The 26,204-nt window shown below is 38.8% G+C and overlaps 7 non-coding genes across 7 annotated transcripts; all 7 read left to right on the top strand.

Moving 5' to 3' along the window:
* The first annotated feature begins 5,424 nt into the window (after positions 1-5,424).
* On the top strand, positions 5,425-5,498 carry TRNAI-AAU (transfer RNA isoleucine (anticodon AAU)). Its single transcript has one exon. It is a non-coding gene; the product is annotated as a tRNA-Ile (tRNA).
* A 3,378-nt stretch (positions 5,499-8,876) lies between these two features.
* Positions 8,877-8,950, top strand: TRNAI-AAU (transfer RNA isoleucine (anticodon AAU)). The gene has a single exon. It is a non-coding gene; the product is annotated as a tRNA-Ile (tRNA).
* Positions 8,951-17,997: 9,047 nt separating this feature from the next.
* Positions 17,998-18,071, top strand: TRNAI-AAU (transfer RNA isoleucine (anticodon AAU)). The gene has a single exon. It is a non-coding gene; the product is annotated as a tRNA-Ile (tRNA).
* Positions 18,072-19,722: 1,651 nt separating this feature from the next.
* TRNAI-AAU (transfer RNA isoleucine (anticodon AAU)) lies at positions 19,723-19,796 on the top strand. The gene has a single exon. It is a non-coding gene; the product is annotated as a tRNA-Ile (tRNA).
* A 1,653-nt stretch (positions 19,797-21,449) lies between these two features.
* TRNAI-AAU (transfer RNA isoleucine (anticodon AAU)) lies at positions 21,450-21,523 on the top strand. Its single transcript has one exon. It is a non-coding gene; the product is annotated as a tRNA-Ile (tRNA).
* Positions 21,524-23,174: 1,651 nt separating this feature from the next.
* TRNAI-AAU (transfer RNA isoleucine (anticodon AAU)) lies at positions 23,175-23,248 on the top strand. Its single transcript has one exon. It is a non-coding gene; the product is annotated as a tRNA-Ile (tRNA).
* A 789-nt stretch (positions 23,249-24,037) lies between these two features.
* TRNAV-AAC (transfer RNA valine (anticodon AAC)) lies at positions 24,038-24,111 on the top strand. Its single transcript has one exon. It is a non-coding gene; the product is annotated as a tRNA-Val (tRNA).
* Positions 24,112-26,204: the final 2,093 nt, after the last annotated feature.

The following is a 26,204-nucleotide window of genomic DNA, read 5'->3' as shown; positions in this document are numbered from 1 at the left end:
TGAAAATTGGAACAAGAGGAAGGGGAAGAATTAATAGGAAAAATAAGCTGCAGATCATCTGCGTAATTGAAAGCAGTAACTGAGAACTGACGAAGAGAGACAAGAAGGGGCTGCATATAAAGATTAAACAAAAGCGGGGACAAAGCAGAACCCTGAGGGACACCACAGGAGAGAGAAGATGGGGGGGCAGAGAAAGAGGAAAGGCGAACAGATTGAGAGCGGGAATGGAGAAAAGATACCACCCATGACAGGGCCAGGCCAGAGATGCCAGCATTTCTGACACGGTCGACCAGGATTCCATGGTCGACCGTGTCAAATGCGGCTGAAAGGTCCAAGAGTACAAGGGCCTGGGCCAAGTTCTTGTCAGCTCCCTGTTTCAGCGTGTCCATGACTGCCACCACCACTGCCTCAGTGTAATGAGCAGGTCTAAAACCGGCTTGCCGATCGTCGAGGAAGTGAGTTTCCTCGATGAAGGCACTGAGGCAGCAGGTGACATAAGTCTCCAAGACCTTACCCAGGTAAGGGAGGAGGGAGATGGGACGGTAATTTGCCAACGTGGTAGGGTCAAGACCAGGTTTTTTGAGAATGGGGACCACCACAGCGCTTTTAAAAGCATTGGGGACAGAGCCTGACAAGAGAGATTTATTTAAAAGATCAAGAGGGGGGCCGGGACAGGCCACAAAGGCAGCTCTTAGAATAGACGTAGGACAGCAATCATTAGGCGAGCCAGAGCTCACAGTCTGAAGTAGTGAAAGAAAAATGTCCAAAGAGATAGGGGGAAATTTAGAGAAAGAATGAGGATTCGAGGAAGGGAGAACAGAATCATGAGATAGAGTTGTAGAGGGAATGTTATTTTTGATCGCGGAAATCTTGTCAGAAAAAAAAGAATTAAGAGAATTGCACAGGGCTTGAGAAGGTAAGGGCTGGGGAGTGACCCGGTCAGGAAGGGAGAGCTCAGCTACAATAGAGAAAATTTCTTTGGACTTGGATGCCGAGGTCAAGACCTTCTGAGAAAAATAGGAGAGTTTGGCCAAAATGATCGATTTTTTATACGTTTTTAGTAGATCAATGTAACTGATTTTAAGTAAAGGGTCATAATTACGCCGCCAACGGCGCTCAGCCTGTCTAAGGCGGAGTTTGTCCGCCTTCAGAGTAGAAGTAAACCAGCGCTGAGCGTCGTGGGGACGTTTAGACTTAACAGTTTTGATGGGGGCAACGACGTCACAGGCAGAGGACAGCCACTGATCGAGAGAAGTTGCTTGTGAATTCAAATCAGAATAGTCAGAAAGAGATGTTGAGGCAAGAATAGAATGAAAGTGGGGAATGTCAGCGTGTTTCCAGTTTCGAGCCTGAAAATTATGAGGGACCGGAGGGCAGGTAGACAGAAATAGATGTAAGGAAAAGGAAATGAAGAAATGATCGGACCAGGGACAGGGATAGACCAAGGGGGGGGAAATGTCAGAGTTGGTGGACCAGATCTGATCTAATATATGGCCTTTATTATGTGTGGCAACAGAGATATGTTTGGAGAAGTTTAGGCCAAGCAATGAGTCAGTGAACTCACGGGAGAGGGAAGATTCTTGGGGGTCTGATGGCCAATAATTAAAGTCGCCTACCACTAGAACCCTGACAGAGTTGATGGCTATCTGCGAAATCATATTACTAAATAAGGATGGGAAAAGGGGCATATTGACCGGGGGACGATAAACTAATATGCAGATAAATGAAGAGTTGGGAGAGGTAAATTTCAATGTAAGAATGTCCGTATTGGCTATGAGTGGAGTAGAGAGGGTAATGAATTGTAGGTGAGAGCGAATAATGGCGGCAACTCCGCCGCCAGGTCTGCCGGAGTTTCTATTAGAATGGAGGATACAGTAACCTGCAGGAATCGCGGCCAAGATATCTGGGTAGGAGTCAGCATTTAACCAAGTTTCCGTAAGGAGCAAGATGTCAATGAGACCTCCTTCTAAAAGTTGGAATATGTCTAATTGGTGTTTGGGAAGGGAACGAGTATTGAGATAGAGTAGTGAGAGGGGATCTTTGCCGCTGGGACGGGACTGAGTCAGCCGAGGTGCGACGGGAGGGGGAAGGGAAAAGGGAGGGGAAGGGGAAGGAGGAATTGTAGACGGGGGTGAGAATAGGATATTATGTCCAAGAATGGTAGCTATGACATGGGGAGCAAGGGTGACGTGGTGGGATAAGGCACGAAGTGCCTGTGATGAGTAGACCAGACGTGGAACAGCATGCGTGGCCCCTGGCCTCAGTCGGTCGCGGACGGGCGCAGACGGGCTCGACTTATGCGCGACTTCGGCGCGAAGTCGGCGCTCCCGCTGCGCTCGTCCGCTGCGCTTCCTCCAGATGGCCATTTATACCGTCCAACGTGAGACACTAGACCACTCACCTGCGCGGTCTGGAGGCAGGGCGGAAGTGCCGAGAAGCGGAAGTGGCGCTCTTGCAGGGACCCTCCGCAACAAAAGGCACACAGCCGGGGCGGACCGGGGTCAGGAGCGGGTAAGTGGCAGAAGAAAAGTGCGCGTCACAGCATGAATGCGAGCGCTGTCAGCCTTCGCGCAAAGCAACAGTGCAGGGGTGAGTACACGTCCGCTGAAGCTAGTATTCAGCTTCAGAGCACCAGAGATATTAAAATCCTAACAGCTCCGAGTCAGGTGGGGGAAATTAAAAGCGCTTGTCGGCCGCGCTGATGCACACGAGTGGTCTTCAGGCCACAGAGTCAACCAGTGGGGCCGGCAGGGCAACGTTATAAGCCCTAGTTCAGCAGACACTAGACCGCTCACCTGCGCGGTCTGGAGGCAGGGCGGAAGTGCCGAGAAGCGGAAGTGGCGCTCTTGCAGGGACCCTCCGCAACAAACGGCACACACCCGGGGCGGACCGGGGTCAGGAGCGGGTAAGTGGCAGAAGAAAAGTGCGCGTCACAGCATGAATGCGAGCGCTGTCAGCCTTCGCGCAAAGCAACAGTGCAGGGGTGAGTACACGTCCGCTGAAGCTAGTATTCAGCTTCAGAGCACCAGAGATATTAAAATCCTAACAGCTCCAAGTCAGGTGGGGGAAATTAAAAGCGCTTGTCGGCCGCGCTGATGCACACGAGTGGTCTTCAGGCCACAGAGTCAACCAGTGGGGCCGGCAGGGCAACGTTATAAGCCCTAGTTCAGCAGACACTAGACCGCTCACCTGCGCGGTCTGGAGGCAGGGCGGAAGTGCCGAGAAGCGGAAGTGGCGCTCTTGCAGGGACCCTCCGCAACAAACGGCAGACAGCCGGGGCGGACCGGGGTCAGGAGCGGGTAAGTGGCAGAAGAAAAGTGCGCGTCACAGCATGAATGCGAGCGCTGTCAGCCTTCGCGCAAAGCAACAGTGCAGGGGTGAGTACACGTCCACTGAAGCTAGTATTCAGCTTCAGAGCACCAGAGATATTAAAATCCTAACAGCTCCAAGTCAGGTGGGGGAAATTAAAAGCGCTTGTCGGCCGCGCTGATGCACACGAGTGGTCTTCAGGCCACAGAGTCAAGCAGTGGGGCCGGCAGGGCAACGTTATAAGCCCTAGTTCAGCAGACACTAGACCGCTCACCTGCGCGGTCTGGAGGCAGGGCGGAAGTGCCGAGAAGCGGAAGTGGCGCTCTTGCAGGGACCCTCCGCAACAAACGGCACACAGCCGGGGCGGACCGGGGTCAGGAGCGGGTAAGTGGCAGAAGAAAAGTGCGCGTCACAGCATGAATGCGAGCGCTGTCAGCCTTCGCGCAAAGCAACAGTGCAGGGGTGAGTACACGTCCGCTGAAGCTAGTATTCAGCTTCAGAGCACCAGAGATATTAAAATCCTAACAGCTCCAAGTCAGGTGGGGGAAATTAAAAGCGCTTGTCGGCCGCGCTGATGCACACGAGTGGTCTTCAGGCCACAGAGTCAACCAGTGGGGCCGGCAGGGCAACGTTATAAGCCCTAGTTCAGCAGACACTAGACCGCTCACCTGCGCGGTCTGGAGGCAGGGCGGAAGTGCCGAGAAGCGGAAGTGGCGCTCTTGCAGGGACCCTCCGCAACAAACGGCACACAGCCGGGGCGGACCGGGGTCAGGAGCGGGTAAGTGGCAGAAGAAAAGTGCGCGTCACAGCATGAATGCGAGCGCTGTCAGCCTTCGCGCAAAGCAACAGTGCAGGGGTGAGTACACGTCCGCTGAAGCTAGTATTCAGCTTCAGAGCACCAGAGATATTAAAATCCTAACAGCTCCAAGTCAGGTGGGGGAAATTAAAAGCGCTTGTCGGCCGCGCTGATGCACACGAGTGGTCTTCAGGCCACAGAGTCAAGCAGTGGGGCCGGCAGGGCAACGTTATAAGCCCTAGTTCAGCAGGCACTAGACCGCTCACCTGCGCAGTCTGGAGGCAGGGCGGAAGTGCCGAGAAGCAGAAGTGGCGCTCTTGCAGGGACCCTCCGCAACAAACGGCACACAGCCGGGGCGGACCGGGGTCAGGAGCGGGTAAGTGGCAGAAGAAAAGTGCGCGTCACAGCATGAATGCGAGCGCTGTCAGCCTTCGTGCAAAGTAACAGTGCAGGGGTGAGTACACGTCCGCTGAAGCTAGTATTCAGCTTCAGAGCACCAGAGATATTAAAATCCTAACAGCTCCAAGTCAGGTGGGGGAAATTAAAAGCGCTTGTCGGCCGCGCTGATGCACACGAGTGGTCTTCAGGCCACAGAGTCAACCAGTGGGGCCGGCAGGGCAACGTTATAAGCCCTAGTTCAGCAGACACTAGACCGCTCACCTGCGCGGTCTGGAGGCAGGGCGGAAGTGCCGAGAAGCGGAAGTGGCGCTCTTGCAGGGACCCTCCGCAACAAACGGCACACAGCCGGGGCGGACCGGGGTCAGGAGCGGGTAAAGATAGTATGAATGTAAACAGCTGAATATAAGCTTTCCAACTATCCCGGGTTAACAATCGATAGCACTTCATCATCTGCTATTTCTTCAATGGTATGCTATATATTTATTGAGCCTATTAGTTTAGTCTTTAGAGCATAAAGTTAAAAATGCCAAGGACATACCTTCAATCAGTCTCCAAGCCAATACTTGATGCTCCTTTAATGTTGAAAATAGATGTATTTTCTTCTGTATCATGTGTATGTCTATATTTCCTTTGAGGGGAAGCTGATAGAATGATTAGATGAATCAATTGCATATAGGTGATGAATTGTTATTTATTGCTAAAACACATGGAAAAAAACATTAATGGTTCTAAGTTCTAACACTGAGTATGAAAATCTCTTTTGTATTGCAATTTTTTTAAAGTCATATTAGTTTCTTCATGTTGATATTATATATTTATAATTTCATGGTAAACCTCTGAAATTAAGCTTTCCAAATCTCCCGGGTTAACTATCAATAGCACTTCTTTACATGCTGGACTTCCAGGAATTTGTGCAAAATGGCCTGTTAGCTCAGATGGTTAGAGCGTGGTGCTAATAACGCCAAGGTCACAGGTTCGATCCCTGTACAGGCCAAGTTTAATTGTTTGAAAAAAGAGTAATTTTTCTTGTGTCTCATTTTTGACTGTTTATCACCTTGGATCAAACACTGCTTGAAGGATTGGATGAATACATTTGATATAGTTGTAGAATTAATTATTATTCTGAAAGCTCCTGGAATATCTATTAATGGTTCTAAGTTCTAACTCCAAGTAACTAAATCTCTTATTTATTGCAATTCATTGAGGTCATTTTTGTTTTGTCTTGTTGATGAAATATAAAGATAGTATGAATGTAAACAGCTGAATATAAGCTTTAAAACTATCCCGGGTTAACAATCAGTAGCACTTCATCATCTGCTATTTCTTCAATAGTATGCTATATATTTAGTGAGCCTATTAGTTTAGTCTTTAGAGCAAAAAGTTAAAAATGCCAAGGACATATTTTCATCAGTCTCCAAGCCAATACTTGATGCTCCTTTAATGTTGAAAATAGATGTATTTTCTTCTGTATCATGTGTATCTCTATATTTCCTTTAAGGGGAAGCTGATAGAATGATTAAATCAATCAATTGCATATAGGTGATGAATTGTTATTTATTGCTAAAACACATGGAAAAAACATTAATGGTTCTAAGTTTTAACACTAAGTATGAACATCTCTTTTGTATTGTAAATTTTTTTAAAGTCATATTAGTTTCTTCATGTTGATATTATATATTTATAACTTCATGGTAAACCTCTGAAATTAAGCTTTCCAAATCTCCCGGGTTAACTATCATTAGCACTTCTTCATATACTGGACTTCCAGGAAATTGTGCAAAACGGCCTGTTAGCTCAGATGGTTAGAGCGTGGTGCTAATAATGCCAAGGTCACAGGTTCGATCCCTGTACAGGCCAAGTTTAATTGTTTGAAAAAAGATTAATTTTTCTTGTGTCTCATTTTTGATTGTTTATCACCGTGGATCAAACACTGCTTGAAGGATTGGATAAATACATTTCATATAGTTGTAGAATTAATTATTATTCTGAAAGCTCCTGGAATATCTATTAATGGTTCTAAGTTCTAACGCCAAGTAACTTAATCTCTTATTTATTGCAATTTATTGAGGTCATTTTTGTTTTGTCTTGTTGATGAAATATAAAGATAGTATGAATGTAAACAGCTGAATATAAGCTTTCCAACTATCTCGGGTTAACAATCAATAGCACTTCATCATCTGCTATTTCTTCAATGGTATGCTATATATTTATTGAGCCTATTAGTTTAGTCTTTAGAGCATAAAGTTAAAAATGCCAAGGACATACCTTCAATCAGTCTCCAAGCCAATACTTGATGCTCCTTTAATGTTGAAAATAGATGTATTTTCTTCTGTATCATGTGTATCTCTATATTTACTTTGAGGGGAAGCTGATAGAATGATTAAATGAATCAATTGCATATAGGTGATGAATTGTTATTTATTGCTAAAACACATGGAAAAAACATTAATGGTTCTAAGTTCTAAAACTAAGTATGAACATCTCTTTTGTATTGTAATTTTTTTAAAGTCATATTAGTTTCTTCATGTTGATATTATATATTTATAATTTCATGGTAAACCTCTGAAATTAAGCTTTCCAAATCTCCCGGGTTAACTATCAATAGCACTTCTTTACATGCTGGACTTCCAGGAATTTGTGCAAAATGGCCTGTTAGCTCAGATGTTTAGAGCGTGGTGCTAATAACGCCAAGGTCACAGGTTCGATCCCTGTACAGGCCAAGTTTAATTGTTTGAAAAAAGAGTAATTTTTCTTGTGTCTCATTTTTGACTGTTTATCACCTTGGATCAAACACTGCTTGAAGGATTGGATGAATACATTTGATATAGTTGTAGAATTAATTATTATTCTGAAAGCTCCTGGAATATCTATTAATGGTTCTAAGTTCTAACTCCAAGTAACTAAATCTCTTATTTATTGCAATTCATTGAGGTCATTTTTGTTTTGTCTTGTTGATGAAATATAAAGATAGTATGAATGTAAACAGCTGAATATAAGCTTTAAAACTATCCCGGGTTAACAATCAGTAGCACTTCATCATCTGCTATTTCTTCAATAGTATGCTATATATTTAGTGAGCCTATTAGTTTAGTCTTTAGAGCAAAAAGTTAAAAATGCCAAGGACATATTTTCATCAGTCTCCAAGCCAATACTTGATGCTCCTTTAATGTTGAAAATAGATGTATTTTCTTCTGTATCATGTGTATCTCTATATTTCCTTTAAGGGGAAGCTGATAGAATGATTAAATGAATCAATTGCATATAGGTGATGAATTGTTATTTATTGCTAAAACACATGGAAAAAACATTAATGGTTCTAAGTTTTAACACTAAGTATGAACATCTCTTTTGTATTGTAAATTTTTTTAAAGTCATATTAGTTTCTTCATGTTGATATTATATATTTATAACTTCATGGTAAACCTCTGAAATTAAGCTTTCCAAATCTCCCGGGTTAACTATCATTAGCACTTCTTCATATACTGGACTTCCAGGAAATTGTGCAAAACGGCCTGTTAGCTCAGATGGTTAGAGCGTGGTGCTAATAATGCCAAGGTCACAGGTTCGATCCCTGTACAGGCCAAGTTTAATTGTTTGAAAAAAGATTAATTTTTCTTGTGTCTCATTTTTGATTGTTTATCACCGTGGATCAAACACTGCTTGAAGGATTGGATAAATACATTTCATATAGTTGTAGAATTGATTATTATTCTGAAAGCTCCTGGAATATCTATTAATGGTTCTAAGTTCTAACGCCAAGTAACTTAATCTCTTATTTATTGCAATTTATTGAGGTCATTTTTGTTTTGTCTTGTTGATGAAATATAAAGATAGTATGAATGTAAACAGCTGAATATAAGCTTTCCAACTATCTCGGGTTAACAATCAATAGCACTTCATCATCTGCTATTTCTTCAATGGTATGCTATATATTTATTGAGCCTATTAGTTTAGTCTTTAGAGCATAAAGTTAAAAATGCCAAGGACATACCTTCAATCAGTCTCCAAGCCAATACTTGATGCTCCTTTAATGTTGAAAATAGATGTATTTTCTTCTGTATCATGTGTATCTCTATATTTCCTTTGAGGGGAAGCTGATAGAATGATTAAATGAATCAATTGCATATAGGTGATGAATTGTTATTTATTGCTAAAACACATGGAAAAAACATTAATGGTTCTAAGTTCTAAAACTAAGTATGAACATCTCTTTTGTATTGTAATTTTTTTAAAGTCATATTAGTTTCTTCATGTTGATATTATATATTTATAACTTCATGGTAAACCTCTGAAATTAAGCTTTCCAAATCTCCCAGGTTAACTATCATTAGCACTTTTTCATATGTTGGACTTCCAGGAAATTGTGCAAAACGGCCTGTTAGCTCAGATGGTTAGAGCGTGGTGCTAATAACGCCAAGGTCACAGGTTCGATCCCTGTACAGGCCAAGTTTAATTGTTTGAAAAAAGATTAATTTTTCTTGTGTCTCATTTTTGATTGTTTATCACCGTGGATCAAACACTGCTTGAAGAATTGGATAAATACATTTGATATAGTTGTAGAATTAATTAATATTCTGAAAGCTCCTGAAATATCTATTAATGGTTCTAAGTTCTAACGCCAAGTAACTAAATCTCTTATTTATTGCAATTTATTGAGGTCATTTTTGTTTTGTCTTGTTGATGAAATATAAAGATAGTATGAATGTAAACAGCTGAATATAAGCTTTCCAACTATCCCGGGTTAACAATCGGTAGCACTTCATCATCTGCTATTTCTTCAATAGTATGCTATATATTTAGTGAGCCTATTAGTTTAGTCTTTAGAGCATAAAGTTAAAAATGCCAAGCACATACTTTCAATCAATCTCCTAGCCAATACTTGATGCTCCTTTTATGTTGAAAATAGATGTATTTTCTTCTGTATCATGTGTATCTCTATATTTTGTTTGAGGGGAAGCTGATAGAATGATTAAATGAATCAATTGCATATAGGTGATGAATTGTTATTTATTGCTAAAACACATGGAAAAAACATTAATGGTTCTAAGTTCTAACACTAAGTATGAAAATCTCTTTTGTATTGTAATTTTTTAAAAGTCATATTAGTTTCTTCATGTTGATATTATATATTTATAACTTCATGGTAAACTTCTGAAATTAAGCTTTCCAAATCTCCCGGGTTAACTATCATTAGCACTTCTTCATATGCTGGACTTCCAGCAATTCATGCAAAACGCCCTGTTAGCTCAGATGGTTAGAGCGTGGTGCTAATAACGCCAAGGTCACAGGTTCGATTACTGTACAGTCCAAGTTTAATTGTTTGTAAAAAGATACATTTTTCTTGTGTCTCATTTTTGACTGTTTATCACCTTGGATCAAACGGAGCTTGAAGGATTGGATGAATATATTTCATATAGTTGTAGAATTAATTATTATTCTGAAAGCTCCTGGAATATCTATTAATGGTTCTAAGTTCTAACGCCAAGTAACTAAATCTCTTATTTATTGCAATTCATTGAGGTCATTTTTGTTTTGTCTTGTTGATGAAATATAAAGATAGTATGAATGTAAACAGCTGAATATAAGCTTTCCAACTATCCCGGGTTAACAATCAGTAGCACTTCATCATCTGCTATTTCTTCAATAGTATGCTATATATTTAGTGAGCCTATTAGTTTAGTCTTTAGAGCATAAAGTTAAAAATGCCAAGGACATACTTTCAATCAGTCTCCAAGCCAATACTTGATGCTCCTTTAATGTTGAAAATAGATGTATTTTCTTCTGTATCATGTGTATGTCTATATTTCCTTTGAGGGGAAGCTGATAGAATGATTAGATGAATCAATTGCATATAGGTGATGAATTGTTATTTATTGCTAAAACACATGGAAAAACATTAATGGTTCTAAGTTCTAACACTAAGTATGAAAATCTCTCTTTTTTTTTTTTTTGTTTTAATTTCTTTTCATTTTTTCCGTAAGTTACATTACAAAATATACAGTACAGAATTTTCTCACAATTATACAGTCATATATATTATCATACAGTTAGAGCCAGGAAAGTAAAAAAAAAAATATATATATAAAGAAACAAAAACAAATCAAAGTAAATCATGGCCTAACGTAATCCTGGAGAAAGAATAATTCATGCCATACTATTCTTCCACTCTTCTATAGGGCGCCATATCTTCCCCCCCAGAATTCTTGCCCTTTTGCCTTTCTTATCATATATGGCTTTCTCCAAATTATATGTATGAAGTAACCTTGCCATCCAAATTTGGAATGTTGGTGCAGATTTATCTTTCCAGGCTTTCGCAATAATTAGTCTGAAAACTGCTGTGGCCAAAAATACAAATTCGGGATAGTTATTGTTATCGCCTATACTAATACCTAGTATTAACAACTCGTCTGTAAGTTTCACCTTTAGTCCTAACGATTTCTCAAGAAATTCTTCTATTGCCATTTTTAGAGTGCATAACTGAGGACACTGAGAGAACATATGCGTGAGATTAGCATTTGATGAATCGCAACGTGGACAAGTTGTACCGGTGCTACCCCCCCATTGTGCTATTCTAGCTGGTGTATGGTAAAGCGAGAAGATGGTCTTATAATGTTATGCTTGCAATGTAGCAGAACAAAGTATGGTTCTTCCAAAATCTAATGAGGCTTGCAGAGATTCCGGGTGAGCCCCAACTTGCTCAACCCATTTATTACTAACTTTCTCCCTGTCGTCGGTTTTATACTCCTGTAATTCTATATACAATTGTCTGATTGAACCCCTTAAGCCACTCCCTAGATATTCCATAATTCTACAGCTTGACATACCTATTGGCCCCCCCTGTTTTAGGTGGAAGTAGCTTCTTATTTGCAGATATTTAAAGAAGTTATTTCCGGGTATTTTAAATCTATGTTGGATATCTTGGAATAGTAGAAACCCCCCTTCCCCATCCATCAGATCTCCTAGTTTCTTAACCCCTTTGTCATTCCACACTTTCATTGTATTATCCCCAAAAATTTCTGTTGGCAAATCGACATTTAAGTATAGCCTCAGGTATCTATTAACTCTTCCTAACCCTACTTTCTTCATAATAACCCTCCAAATTTTGTATACTGCCTCCAAGGTCTTGAATCTAGTATGTTTGAAGTAGGTAAACTCTACTGTATTAACCAGGGCATTCTCAGCCCTTTCCCCCAATAGTGCTTTATAAGCATTCTCTATACCTATCCCTTCCTCATGTAAAGAACTACCACCTAATAGCGCTTTAGAGTATTGCAATACTGCTGCCCAATAATAAAATCTAAAATCTGGTTCCCCCCAACCTCCCTTTTCCCGTGGTAGTGTCAGAAATCTGTATGCTCTGCGTGTCTTCCCTTGTGCCCAAATTAACCCATTCAGTGTTGTTTCTATTTTATTAAACCATGTCACATCAAACAATAAAGGGATCGCCCTGAAGAAATATAAAAATTTGGGGAAAGTGACCATTTTAATAAAATTAATGCGCCCCATTAAAGTCAAATGTAAATTATTGACCCTCTCCAGATTTCTCTTAACTTTCCCTAATAATGGCCCCATATTTATTTCAACCAGTTTCCCTAAGTCAGCCGTCACCTTAACACCCAAGTATGTTGCTTCCTGAAGTACTCTAATATCTCTAAAGGTGGAGTAATTATTCTGCACTATCTGTGTTTTCCCTCTGTTTATTGAGTATCCTGAGAACATACCAAATTTCCTTGCCTCGTATTCAATTTCTGCCAGTGCTTGCGCTGGCTCTGGAGTGACAATTGCTACATCATCTGCATAGGCAAATAATTTATAGTCTTTCTCATGCAATGTAGCAGGTCTGATCCTACAATTCGCTGTCAACCTTCTCAGATAAGGATCCAGATAGATGGCAAACAGCAGCGGAGAAGCTGGGCACCCCTGTCTTGTCCCCCTCCCGATCTGTACCGTTTTTGAATAGGATTTGTTTATTCTTATCCTAGCTGTAGGTTGTCTATATAGAGCCTGAATTGCAACCATAAATCCTTTACCTATTCCTGCCCACTCCATCGCTTTCCATAAATAGGCCCAGGAGACCCTGTCGAAAGCCTTCTCGGCGTCTAAAAAGATTGCTGCCACAGGGTCTCCAAAGGCCTCTGCTGCATCCAGAACAGTGATCATTTGCCTGGTGTGTTGGGTAGTCCCTTTACCAGGTATAAACCCATGTTGTTCCGGGGACACCATTTTCTCAATGACCTTGCTCAACCTATTAGCGAGGGCCTTGGCGTATATCTTCACATCGGCATTGAGTAGAGTAATTGGTCTATATGACCCTGGTTCTGTTGATGGTTTATCCTTTTTTAATAACACAATAATATCTGCACCAGACCATGACTTTGGGACAAACCTACCTCCCTGTGCCAAACAACATAACGCCCAAAAATCTATGCCTATGACATCCCAGAAGGTTTTATAAAACTCTACAGGTATCTGATCCTGTCCTGTTGCTTTGCCTGCTGGAAGATCAGAAACTGCATCCCCTATCTCCTGGAAGGTTAACACCTCATCTAATTTGTCCCTCTCTTCTATACTGAATTCTGTCTGTGGTCTTGGTGTTAAATAGCCCATACTTTCTTCCTCAATCTCACTCGTGATTGCATCTTTCTCGTATAAAACCTCATAATACCTCCTGAATACCTCCTGTACCTCCTCTACCTTATTCACCATTGCCCCAGCGCTATCCCTAACCTCTTTTATCTCCCCTGCTGCCAGCGTTTGCCTTGTTCTGATTGCCAGGAGATGTCCGACCCTTTCATTGAATTCGTAGCACTGCTCTTTTTTTGCTAGGTAATTCCTAGCTAGCTTCTGCGCTAACGAGACACCTGTTTCTGCTTTTTGATTTTCCAACTCGAGTAAAATCGATTCAAATGGTTCCCTCTTGCTTATTGCCTCCACCAAATCCTCTTCTATTGTCCATAGGATTCTAATCTCTTCTTCCGTTTTCTCCTTCTCCCTTCTGTTTCTTGCAATTGTATAGCTTAGTGTCTCCCCCCTTATACCTGCCTTGAAGCTATCCCATACCACATCTGCCGATGTAGAGTATCTATTAATGTCCCAGAATTGCATTATCCATGCTTTCATACTTATAATGTAATCCTCATCCTTTAGCAGCCCTCTTTCAAAGGTCCAGGTAGAATTTATTCTCTCTTTAACTTGAGCGGTTTGAATACTTAAAACTAGGGGGTTGTGATCTGACACTATCCTGGGGAATCGCTCTATGCTGGAAATACCAACAAGAGAACTAGATATGAAAAAGTAGTCCAGTCTTGCTATTGACTTATGTGGAGCAGAGTAAAAGGTGCTTCCTGAACCCATTGGATTTTTTTCCGCCCACATATCACTTAGTGCATTATGACTAGCAAGATTTTGTACTGATCTATATACCTTTTTCTTCCTTCCCATATATCTCCCCCCATGCCCCTCGACCAACCCATTTAAGCCGTTAATGTTAAAATCTCCACAGCATATCACCGGTTCTGGCCATAATGCTAGTTCTCTGTCCACAAATTCAAAAACATCTGGATCATCATCATTTGATCCATACACTGAAACAATTGAAAATCGAAATGCATTTGTTTCCAACTCAATCATTACCCACCTCCCCTCACTATCCTCTTTTTTCCTTTTGACTTTTGTGCACCCTTTCCTTGCCAACACTGCAACACCCCTACACCATTCTACCTGGCCTGTATAGGCGAGAACATCAAACCCCATTTGCTCCAACAAATACGTCTCATTAACGGCTATGTGCGTTTCTTGTAAACAAACTACATCAATTTTCCAGAATCGCAGTAGTGCCCCCAGTTTTTGTCTTTTTTCTCTATTATTTAGACCACATATATTCAACGTAATTATCCTAGTTTCCATCTAACATTTTTTCCCTTTTTCCATCTTTCCACGTACTCATATCCACTCCCTTTACTTCCAACTTTTCCTCCCGACATCATGAACATAGTGACTTCTACCATTCTGTACTGTATTTTTACACCACCCACAAAACGTGCCCCCCCACCGCCCTCCCCTCCTGTACCCCCCCTCCCCAGCTGCTCCCCCCCCCCCTGTGACAGGCAAATAGGTCAGTACTGACCTATGCGTGTCCGCTGTGCGTTGTAGCGTCGCCCCCCTCTCCTCCCCTATCCAAACACAAAGGGAACATCCTACCCCCTGAAGCCTCTTATTCCCCCTAGTCTTTATATGGTTTTTCCATATTTCCCTTTTTACTGCTCATTACTGTTCTTTACCCTTTCATACCTCTTCATTTCTATTTTTTTTTTTTGACTTTTTACCCCTCTGCCCCACCCTATTCTAGATTATCTGCTTGATACTATCTTCTAGCTCCACCTTTTTCCTTCAGCTCTTTTAACTCTTCGAGATATTCTCCAGCTTTAATCTCTGAGAAAAACATTCTGACTCTACCCCCAACGATAACTTTTAGTTTTGCCGGGAACATCAGGTAGGCTTCAGCTCCTTGACTCTGAAATGCCGCAATCATTTGCCTGAGTCTCCACCTCCTTTCCACTGTGACGTGGCAAAAGTCAGGTCTTGCAAAAAATGTTGTTCCATCCACCGTCTTTTTAGAGTCTGGTCTGGCTTTGTCCATCAGCTCCTGTCTCGCCAGAAAATTCCCAAAGAAAACTAACAACGCTCTTGGGAGTGTACCATCACCTCTTTTTTTCCCCTTTGTCGTGAGCGGAAACCTGTGTGCTCTTTGCACCTCTTGTTCCCATTGCCATGGGGACTCCGGAAAGGCACCTTTTAACAGCTTAATGACGAAGCCTCTGGGGTCCTGCCCCTCTGCCCCTTTTTCTATTCCAAGGAGACGTGCGTTATTTCGCCTCTGGCGATTCTCCAAATCCTCCACCTTCCATTGTAGGTCCTCCATCAGCTTCGATTGTTCTTCTCTGCTTGCCTGCCAGTCTGTCACTTCCTCCTCAATCCTGCCAGTCCTTTCTTCCACTTCAGTAACTCTTTCACCCACTTCCTCACATTTTTTGTTAATTCTCCTAATAGAAGCTTGAATTTTTTTAGTATCATGCCTGGCTCTTCTACTCTCAGCTCTAGCTTCCATTTGAATTTGTTTTAGAGTTGCAAATATTAGGTCTAGTTTCCCATCCTCATTCTGGGGGTCTTGCCCATCCTCCTTGTGTAGGTTCGAGGTAGCAGAGTAGTCCCAAATCAGTTTTTTATGAGAGCTCTTATGTAAGGTTGTAGGGGAGCCCGTTCTCCTGCTAGTCAGCCTGCGTTTTTTTTTAGTACCTTTCTCTTTGGAGCCCCCTGTATCTTCAGTGCTAGAGCACGAGTCTCCTGTTTCTCTCTCTTCTTCACTACTGGTTATAGTGGAATCTGACTCTTCAGGGACTGAGAAGAATTCCCTGTCCCACTCAGCTGCCTCTGCACTCTCTGCGCCCTCTGTATAGCCCATAGCAAGCTGGTCCTTTTGTCCTTGCAGTATACTGTTACATGTCTCAGAGTTACTATGTGCATTATTCCAATTTTTCGCTTGGTCTGTTAATAATCCTGCCTCCAACTCCTGTAGCGCTTCTAGCAGAGGGTCTGTGTTTAAGGGTTCATTTACTTTAACCTCTTTTACCGCTCTCACCTCATTCTCCTCGATCCAGCGCTCAGCCTTCCCTCCGTTGGTGACTGACTCAGTTGCAGCTTGCTCCGCGGAAAGCGTGAGCTCCGCACGTTCTGTCTGTGGTTGCCTGGTAACGCCTTTGCTTGCGTCCACGAGGACGCTACCTCCAGAGCCGCTTGCTGAGGGTTTCTCTGTGCCCAGGACTGCCGCTGTTTCCTCAGTTGGAGCCGCCGGGGGTGCCTTGCTGTTAAAAATCTCGATCACTGAGGGCTGACGGAAGGTGAGGTCGCCCTTCTTTTTCTCCGTAGCGGGTTTTCCCGCTTGGCTGGAATGACATGCTTGATTGCTGAGTCCTCCGCTGCGAGTGTCATCACTCGGGTTAAATGCCTTGTCTCTATCTTTCTCGGCGGCTCTTTCGTTTTTCTCGATTTTGCGTTGCTGAGCCTTAGAAGCCATCGAGATCGTGGGTGTTGAGCGTTTGTTGGGTGGGGGCATCTTGGTTTTCGGGATTGTGCCAGTCTTCCCTGAATCCTTTTGGCCTATCTCTTTAGCTGGGCCGAAACTTGAGAGTGCTGTCTGTTTGTCCTTTGCCCGATTTGCCATTTTAGGAAGAACAGTTTTCCGAAGCTCCCCAAACAGCGATTTCAATTGCAATAGACCTTTTTTAAGGCTGTGAAAGATGCTGCTTTTCCCCTCCAGCTTCAGCCAGCATAACCTCCGTAACATGCTATCTTCGAAGCCGATCAGGGTCCTGGGTCCTCCATAGATCGGAGAGGGGGTCTAGATGCGACTTGCACCTACAGCGCTACAGCGGCCATCTTGCCTCCCAGCTACCCTGTGGATGAAAATCTCTTTTGTATTGTAATTTTTTTAGAGTCATATTAGTTTCTTCATGTTGATATTATATAAGTATAACTTCATGGTAAACCTCTGAAATTAAGCTTTCCAAATCTCCCGGGTTAACTATCATTAGCACTTCTTCACATGCTGGACTTCCAAGAATTTGTGCAAAATGGCCTTTTAGCTCAGATGGTTAGAGCATGGTGCTAATAACGCCAAGGTCACAGGTTCGATCCCTGTACAGGCCAAATTTAATTGTTTGAAAAAAGATTAATTTTTCTTGTGTCTCATTTTTGACTGTTTATCACCTTGGATCAAACGCTGCTTGAAGGATTGGATGAATATATTTAATATAGTTGTAGAATTAATTATTATTCTGAAAGCTCCTGGAATATCTATTAATGGTTCTAAGTTCTAACACCAAGTAACCAAATCTCTTATTTATTGCAATTTATTGAGGTCATTTTTGTTTTGTCTTGTTGATGAATTATAAAGATAGTATGAATGTAAACAGCTGAATATAAGTTTTCAACTATCCCGGGTTAACAATCGGTAGCACTTCATCATCTGCTATTTCTTCAATAGTATGCTATATATTTATTGAGCCTATTAGTTTAGTCTTTAGAGCATAAAGTTAAAAATGCCAAGGACATATTTTCAATCAGTCTCCAAGCCAATACTTGATGCTCCTTTAATGTTGAAAATAGATGTATTTTCTTCTGTATCATGTGTATCTCTATATTTCCTTTGAGGGGAAGCTGATAGAATGATTTAATGAATCAATTGCATATAGGTGATGAATTGTTATTTATTGCTAAAACACAAGGAAAAAACATTAATGGTTCTAAGTTCTAAAACTAAGTATGAACATCTCTTTTGTATTGTAATTTTTTTAAAGTCATATTAGTTTCTTCATGTTGATATTATATATTTATAACTTCATGGTAAACCTCTGAAATTAAGCTTTCCAAATCTCCCAGGTTAACTATCATTAGCACTTCTTCATATGTTGGACTTCCAGGAAATTGTGCAAAACGGCCTGTTAGCTCAGATGGTTAGAGCGTGGTGCTAATAACGCCAAGGTCACAGGTTCGATCCCTGTACAGGCCAAGTTTAATTGTTTGAAAAAAGATTAATTTTTCTTGTGTCTCATTTTTGACTGTTTATCACCTTGGATCAAACACTGCTTGAAGGATTGGATAAATACATTTGATATAGTTGTAGAATTAATTATTATTCTGAAAGCTCCTGGAATATCTATTAATGGTTCTAAGTTCTAACGCCAAGTAACTAAATCTTCTATTTATTGCAATTTATTGAGATCATTTTTGTTTTGTCTTGTTGATGAAATATAAAGATAGTATGAATGTAAACAGCTGAATATAAGCTTTCCAACTATCCCGGGTTAACAATCGATAGCACTTCATCATCTGCTATTTCTTCAATGGTATGCTATATATTTATTGAGCCTATTAGTTTAGTCTTTAGAGCATAAAGTTAAAAATGCCAAGGACATACCTTCAATCAGTCTCCAAGCCAATACTTGATGCTCCTTTAATGTTGAAAATAGATGTATTTTCTTCTGTATCATGTGTATCTCTATATTTCCTTTGAGGGGAAGCTGATAGAGTGATTAAATGAATCAATTGCATATAGGTGATGAATTGTTATTTATTGCTAAAACACATGGAAAAACATTAATGGTTCTAAGTTCTAACACTAAGTATGAACATCTCTTTTGTATTGTAATTTTTTTAAAGTCATATTAGTTTCTTCATGTTGATATTATATATTTATAACTTCATGGAAAACCTCTGAAATTAAGCTTTCCAAATATCCCGGGTTAACTATCATTAGCACTTCTTCATATGCTGGACTTCCAGGACATTGTGCAAAACGGCCTGTTAGCTCAGATGGTTAGAGCGTGGTGCTAATAATGCCAAGGTCACAGGTTCGATCCCTGTACAGGCCAAGTTTAATTGTTTGAAAAAAGATTAATTTTTCTTGTGTCTCATTTTTGACTGTTTATCACCTTGGATCAAACACTGCTTGAAGGATTGGATAAATACATTTGATATAGTTGTAGAATTAATTATTATTCTGAAAGCTCCTGGAATATCTATTAATGGTTCTAAGTTCTAACGCCAAGTAACTTAAACTCTTATTTATTGCAATTTATTGAGGTCATTTTTGTTTTGTCTTGTTGATGAAATATAAAGATAGTATGAATGTAAACAGCTGAATATAAGCTTTCCAACTATCCCGGGTTAACAATCGATAGCACTTCATCATCTGCTATTTCTTCAATGGTATGCTATATATTTATTGAGCCTATTAGTTTAGTCTTTAGAGCATAAAGTTAAAAATGCCAAGGACATACCTTCAATCAGTCTCCAAGCCAATACTTGATGCTCCTTTAATGTTGAAAATAGATGTATTTTCTTCTGTATCATGTGTATGTCTATATTTCCTTTGAGGGGAAGCTGATAGAACGATTAGATGAATCAATTGCATACAGGTGATGAATTGTTATTTATTGCTAAAACACATGGAAAAAACATTAATGGTTCTAAGTTCTAACACTAAGTATGAAAATCTCTTTTGTATTGTAATTTTTTTAAAGTCATATTAGTTTCTTCATGTTGAAAATATATATTTATAACTTCATGGAAAACCTCTGAAATTAAGCTTTCCAAATCTCCCGGGTTAACTATCATTAGGACTTCTTCATATGCTGGACTTCCAGGACATTGTGCAAAACGGCCTGTTAGCTCAGATGGTTAGAGCGTGGTGCTAATAACGCCAAGGTCACAGGTTCGATCCCTGTACAGGCCAAGTTTAATTGTTTGAAAAAAGATTAATTTTTCTTGTGTCTCATTTTTGACTGTTTATCACCTTGGATCAAACACTGCTTGAAGGATTGGATAAATACATTTGATATAGTTGTAGAATTAATTATTATTTTGAAAGCTCCTGGAATATCTATTAATGGTTCTAAGTTCTAACGCCAAGTAACTAAATCTTCTATTTATTGCAATTTATTGAGGTTATTTTTGTTTTGTCTTGTTGATGAAATATAAAGATAGTATGAATGTAAACAGCTGAATATAAGCTTTCCAACTATCTCGGGTTAACAATCAATAGCACTTTATCATCTGCTATTTCTTCAATGGTATGCTATATATTTATTGAGCCTATTAGTTTAGTCTTTAGAGCATAAAGTTAAAAATGCCAAGGACATACTTTCAATCAGTCTCCAAGCCAATACTTGATGCTCCTTTAATGTTGAAAATAGATGTATTTTCTTCTGTATCATGTGTATCTCTATATTTCCTTTGAGGGGAAGCTGATAGAATGATTTAATGAATCAATTGCATATAGGTGATGAATTGTTATTTATTGCTAAAACACCTGGAAAAAACATTAATGGTTCTAAGTTCTAACACTAAGTATGAACATCTCTTTTGTATTGTAATTATTTTAAAGTCATATTAGTTTCTTCATGTTGATATTATATATTTATAACTTCATGGTAAACCTCTGAAATTAAGCTTTCCAAATCTCCCGGGTTAACTATCATTAGCACTTCTTCATATGCTGGACCTCCAGGAATTTGTGCAAAACGGCCTGTTAGCTCAGATGGTTAGAGCGTGGTGCTAATTACACCAAGGTCACGGGTTATATCCCTGTACAGGCCAAGTTTAATTGATTGTAAAAAGATTAATTTTTCTTTTGTCTCATTTTTGACTGTTTATCACCTTGGATGAAACGCTGCTTGAAGGATTGGATGAATACATTTGATATAGTTGTAGAATTAATTATTATTCTGAAAGCTCCTGGAATATCTATTAATGGTTCTAAGTTCTAACGCCAAGTAACTAAATCTCTTATTTATTGCAATTCATTGAGGTCATTTTTTTTTTTGTCTTGTTGATGAAATATAAAGATAGTATGAATGTAAACAGCTGAATATAAGCTTTCCAACTATCCCGGGTTAACAATTGGTAGCACTTCATCATCTGCTATTTCTTCAATAGTATGCTATATATTTAATGAGCCTATTAGTTTAGTCTTTAGAGCAAAAAGTTAAAAATGCCAAGGACATATTTTCAATCAGTCTCCAAGCCAATACTTGATGCTCCTTTAATGTTGAAAATAGATGTATTTTCTTCTGTATCATGTGTATCTCTATATTTCCTTTGAGGGGAAGCTGATAGAATGATTAAATGAATCAATTGCATATAGGTGATAAATTGTTATTTATTGCTAAAACACATGGAAAAAACATTAATGGTTCTAAGTTCTAAAACTAAGTATGAACATCTCTTTTGTATTGTAATTTTTTTAAAGTCATATTAGTTTCTTCATGTTGATATTATATATTTATAACTTCATGGTAAACCTCTGAAATTAAGCTTTCCAAATCTCCCAGGTTAACTATCATTAGCACTTCTTCATATGCTGGACTTCCAGGACATAGTGCAAAACGGCCTGTTAGCTCAGATGGTTAGAGCGTGGTGCTAATAACGCCAAGGTCACAGGTTCGATCCCTGTACAGGCCAAGTTTAATTGTTTGAAAAAAGATTAATTTTTCTTGTGTCTCATTTTTGACTGTTTATCACCTTGGATCAAACACTGCTTGAAGGATTGGATAAATACATTTGATATAGTTGTAGAATTAATTATTATTCTGAAAGCTCCTGAAATATCTATTAATGGTTCTAAGTTCTAACGCCAAGTAACTAAATCTCTTATTTATTGCAATTTATTGAGGTCATTTTTGTTTTGTCTTGTTGATGAAATATAAAGATAGTATGAATGTAAACAGCTGAATATAAGCTTTCCAACTATCCCGGGTTAACAATCGGTAGCACTTCATCATCTGCTATTTCTTCAATAGTATGCTATATATTTAGTGAGCCTATTAGTTTAGTCTTTGGAGCATAAAGTTAAAAATGCCAAGCACATACTTTCAATCAATCTCCTAGCCAATACTTGATGCTCCTTTAATGTTGAAAATAGATGTATTTTCTTCTGTATCATGTGTATCTCTATATTTTGTTTGAAGGGAAGCTGATAGAATGATTAAATGAATCAATTGCATATAGGTGATGAATTGTTATTTATTGCTAAAACACATGGAAAAAACATTAATGGTTCTAAGTTCTAACACTAAGTATGAACATTTCTTTTGTATTGTAATTTTTTTAAAGTCATATTAGTTTCTTCATGTTGATATTATATATTTATAACTTCATGGTAAACCTCTGAAATTAAGCTTTCCAAATCTCCCGGGTCAACTATCATTAGCACTTCTTCATATGCTGGACTTCCAGCAATTCATGCAAAACGCCCTGTTAGCTCAGATGGTTAGAGCGTGGTGCTAATAACGCCAAGGTCACAGGTTCGATCCCTGTACAGGCCAAGTTTAATTGTTTGAAAAAAGATTAATTTTTCTTGTGTCTCATTTTTGACTGTTTATCACCTTGGATCAAACACTGCTTGAAGGATTGGATAAATACATTTGATATAGTTGTAGAATTAATTATTATTCTGAAAGCTCCTGGAATATCTATTAATGGTTCTAAGTTCTAACGCCAAGTAACTAAATCTTCTATTTATTGCAATTTATTGAGGTCATTTTTGTTTTGTCTTGTTGATGAAATATAAAGATAGTATGAATGTAAACAGCTGAATATAAGCTTTCCAACTATCCCGGGTTAACAATCGATAGCACTTCATCATCTGCTATTTCTTCAATGGTATGCTATATATTTATTGAGCCTATTAGTTTAGTCTTTAGAGCATAAAGTTAAAAATGCCAAGGACATACCTTCAATCAGTCTCCAAGCCAATACTTGATGCTCCTTTAATGTTGAAAATAGATGTATTTTCTTCTGTATCATGTGTATCTCTATATTTCCTTTGAGGGGAAGCTGATAGAGTGATTAAATGAATCAATTGCATATAGGTGATGAATTGTTATTTATTGCTAAAACACATGGAAAAACATTAATGGTTCTAAGTTCTAACACTAAGTATGAACATCTCTTTTGTATTGTAATTTTTTTAAAGTCATATTAGTTTCTTCATGTTGATATTATATATTTATAACTTCATGGAAAACCTCTGAAATTAAGCTTTCCAAATATCCCGGGTTAACTATCATTAGCACTTCTTCATATGCTGGGCTTCCAGGACATTGTGCAAAACGGCCTGTTAGCTCAGATGGTTAGAGCGTGGTGCTAATAACGCCAAGGTCACAGGTTCGATCCCTGTACAGGCCAAGTTTAATTGTTTGAAAAAAGATTAATTTTTCTTGTGTCTCATTTTTGACTGTTTATCACCTTGGATCAAACACTGCTTGAAGGATTGGATAAATACATTTGATATAGTTGTAGAATTAATTATTATTCTGAAAGCTCCTGGAATATCTATTAATGGTTCTAAGTTCTAACGCCAAGTAACTTAAACTCTTATTTATTGCAATTTATTGAGGTCATTTTTGTTTTGTCTTGTTGATGAAATATAAAGATAGTATGAATGTAAACAGCTGAATATAAGCTTTCCAACTATCCCGAGTTAACAATCGATAGCACTTCATCATCTGCTATTTCTTCAATGGTATGCTATATATTTATTGAGCCTATTAGTTTAGTCTTTAGAGCATAAAGTTAAAAATGCCAAGGACATACCTTCAATCAGTCTCCAAGCCAATACTTGATGCTCCTTTAATGTTGAAAATAGATGTATTTTCTTCTGTATCATGTGTATGTCTATATTTCCTTTGAGGGGAAGCTGATAGAACGATTAGATGAATCAATTGCATACAGGTGATGAATTGTTATTTATTGCTAAAACACATGGAAAAAACATTAATGGTTCTAAGTTCTAACACTAAGTATGAAAATCTCTTTTGTATTGTAATTTTTTTAAAGTCATATTAGTTTCTTCATGTTGAAAATATATATTTATAAGTTCATGGTAAACCTCTGAAATTAAGCTTTCCAAATCTCCCGGGTTAACTATCATTAGCACTTCTTCATATGCTGGACTTCCAGGAGTTTATGCAAAATGGCCTGATCGCTCAGATGGTTAGAGCGTGGTGCTAACAACGCCAAGGTCACAGGTTCGATCCCTGTACAGGCCAAGTTTAATTGTTTGAAAAAAGATTAATTTTTCTTGTGTCTCATTTTTGACTGTTTATCACCTTGGATCAAACGCTGCTTGGAGGATTGGATGAATACATTTGATATAGTTGTAGAATTAATTATTATTCTGAAAGCTCCTGAAATATCTATTAATAGTTCTAAGTTCTAACGCCAAGTAACTAAATCTCTTATTTATTGCAATTTATTGAGATCATTTTTGTTTTGTCTTGTTGATGAAATATAAAGATAGTATGAATGTAAACAGCTGAATATAAGCTTTCCAACTATCCCGGGTTAACAATCGGTAGCACTTCATCATCTGCTATTTCTTCAATAGTATGCTATATATTTAGTGAGCCTATTAGTTTAGTCTTTAGAGCATAAAGGTAAAAATGCCAAGGACATACTTTCAATCAATCTCCTAGCCAATACTTGATGCTCCTTTAATGTTGGAAATAGATGTATTTTCTTCTGTATCATGTGTATCTCTATATTTTCTTTGACGGGAAGCTGATAGAATGATTAAATGAATCAATTGCATATAGGTGATGAATTGTTATTTATTGCTAAAACACATGGAAAAAACATTAATGGTTCTAAGTTCTAACACTAAGTATGAAAATCTATTTTGTATTGTAATTTTTTTAAAGTCATATTAGTTTCTTCATGTTGATATTATATATTTATAACTTCATGGTAAACCTCTGAAATTAAGCTTTCCAAATCTCCCGGGTTAACTATCATTAGCACTTCTTCATATGCTGGACTTCAAGGAAATTGTGCAAAACGGCCTGTTAGCTCAGATGGTTAGAGCGTGGTGCTAATAATGCCAAGGTCACAGGTTCGATCCCTGTACAGGCCAAGTTTAATTGTTTGAAAAAAGATTAATTTTTCTTGTGTCTCATTTTTGATTGTTTATCACCGTGGATCAAACACTGCTTGAAGGATTGGATAAATACATTTCATATAGTTGTAGAATTAATTATTATTCTGAAAGCTCCTGGAATATCTATTAATGGTTCTAAGTTCTAACGCCAAGTAACTTAATCTCTTATTTATTGCAATTTATTGAGGTCATTTTTGTTTTGTCTTGTTGATGAAATATAAAGATAGTATGAATGTAAACAGCTGAATATAAGCTTTCCAACTATCTCGGGTTAACAATCAATAGCACTTCATCATCTGCTATTTCTTCAATGGTATGCTATATATTTATTGAGCCTATTAGTTTAGTCTTTAGAGCATAAAGTTAAAAATGCCAAGGACATACTTTCAATCAGTCTCCAAGCCAATACTTGATGCTCCTTTAATGTTGAAAATAGATGTATTTTCTTCTGTATCATGTGTATCTCTATATTTCCTTTGAGGGGAAGCTGATAGAATGATTTAATGAATCAATTGCATATAGGTGATGAATTGTTATTTATTGCTAAAACACATGGAAAAAACATTTATGGTTCTAAGTTCTAACACTAAGTATGAACATCTCTTTTGTATTGTAAATATTTTAAAGTCATATTAGTTTCTTCATGTTGATATTATATATTTATAACTTCATGGTAAACCTCTGAAATTAAGCTTTCCAAATCTCCCGGGTTAACTATCATTAGCACTTCTTCATATGCTGGACCTCCAGGAATTTGTGCAAAACGGCCTGTTAGCTCAGATGGTTAGAGCGTGGTGCTAATTACACCAAGGTCACAGGTTCTATCCCTGTACAGGCCAAGTTTAATTGATTGTAAAAAGATGAATTTTTCTTTTGTCTCATTTTTGACTGTTTATCACCTTGGATGAAACGCTGCTTGAAGGATTGGATGAATACATTTGATATAGTTGTAGAATTAATTATTATTCTGAAAGCTCCTGGAATATCTATTAATGGTTCTAAGTTCTAACGCCAAGTAACTAAATCTTCTATTTATTGCAATTTATTGAGGTCATTTTTGTTTTGTCTTGTTGATGAAATATAAAGATAGTATGAATGTAAACAGCTGAATATAAGCTTTCCAACTATCCCGGGTTAACAATCGATAGCACTTCATCATCTGCTATTTCTTCAATGGTATGCTATATATTTATTGAGCCTATTAGT

This window comes from Lissotriton vulgaris, chromosome 12, assembly GCF_964263255.1.
Source record: "Lissotriton vulgaris chromosome 12, aLisVul1.2, whole genome shotgun sequence".
NCBI classification, from domain to species: domain Eukaryota; kingdom Metazoa; phylum Chordata; class Amphibia; order Caudata; family Salamandridae; genus Lissotriton; species Lissotriton vulgaris.
This window is presented reverse-complemented; position numbering and strand designations above follow the sequence as displayed.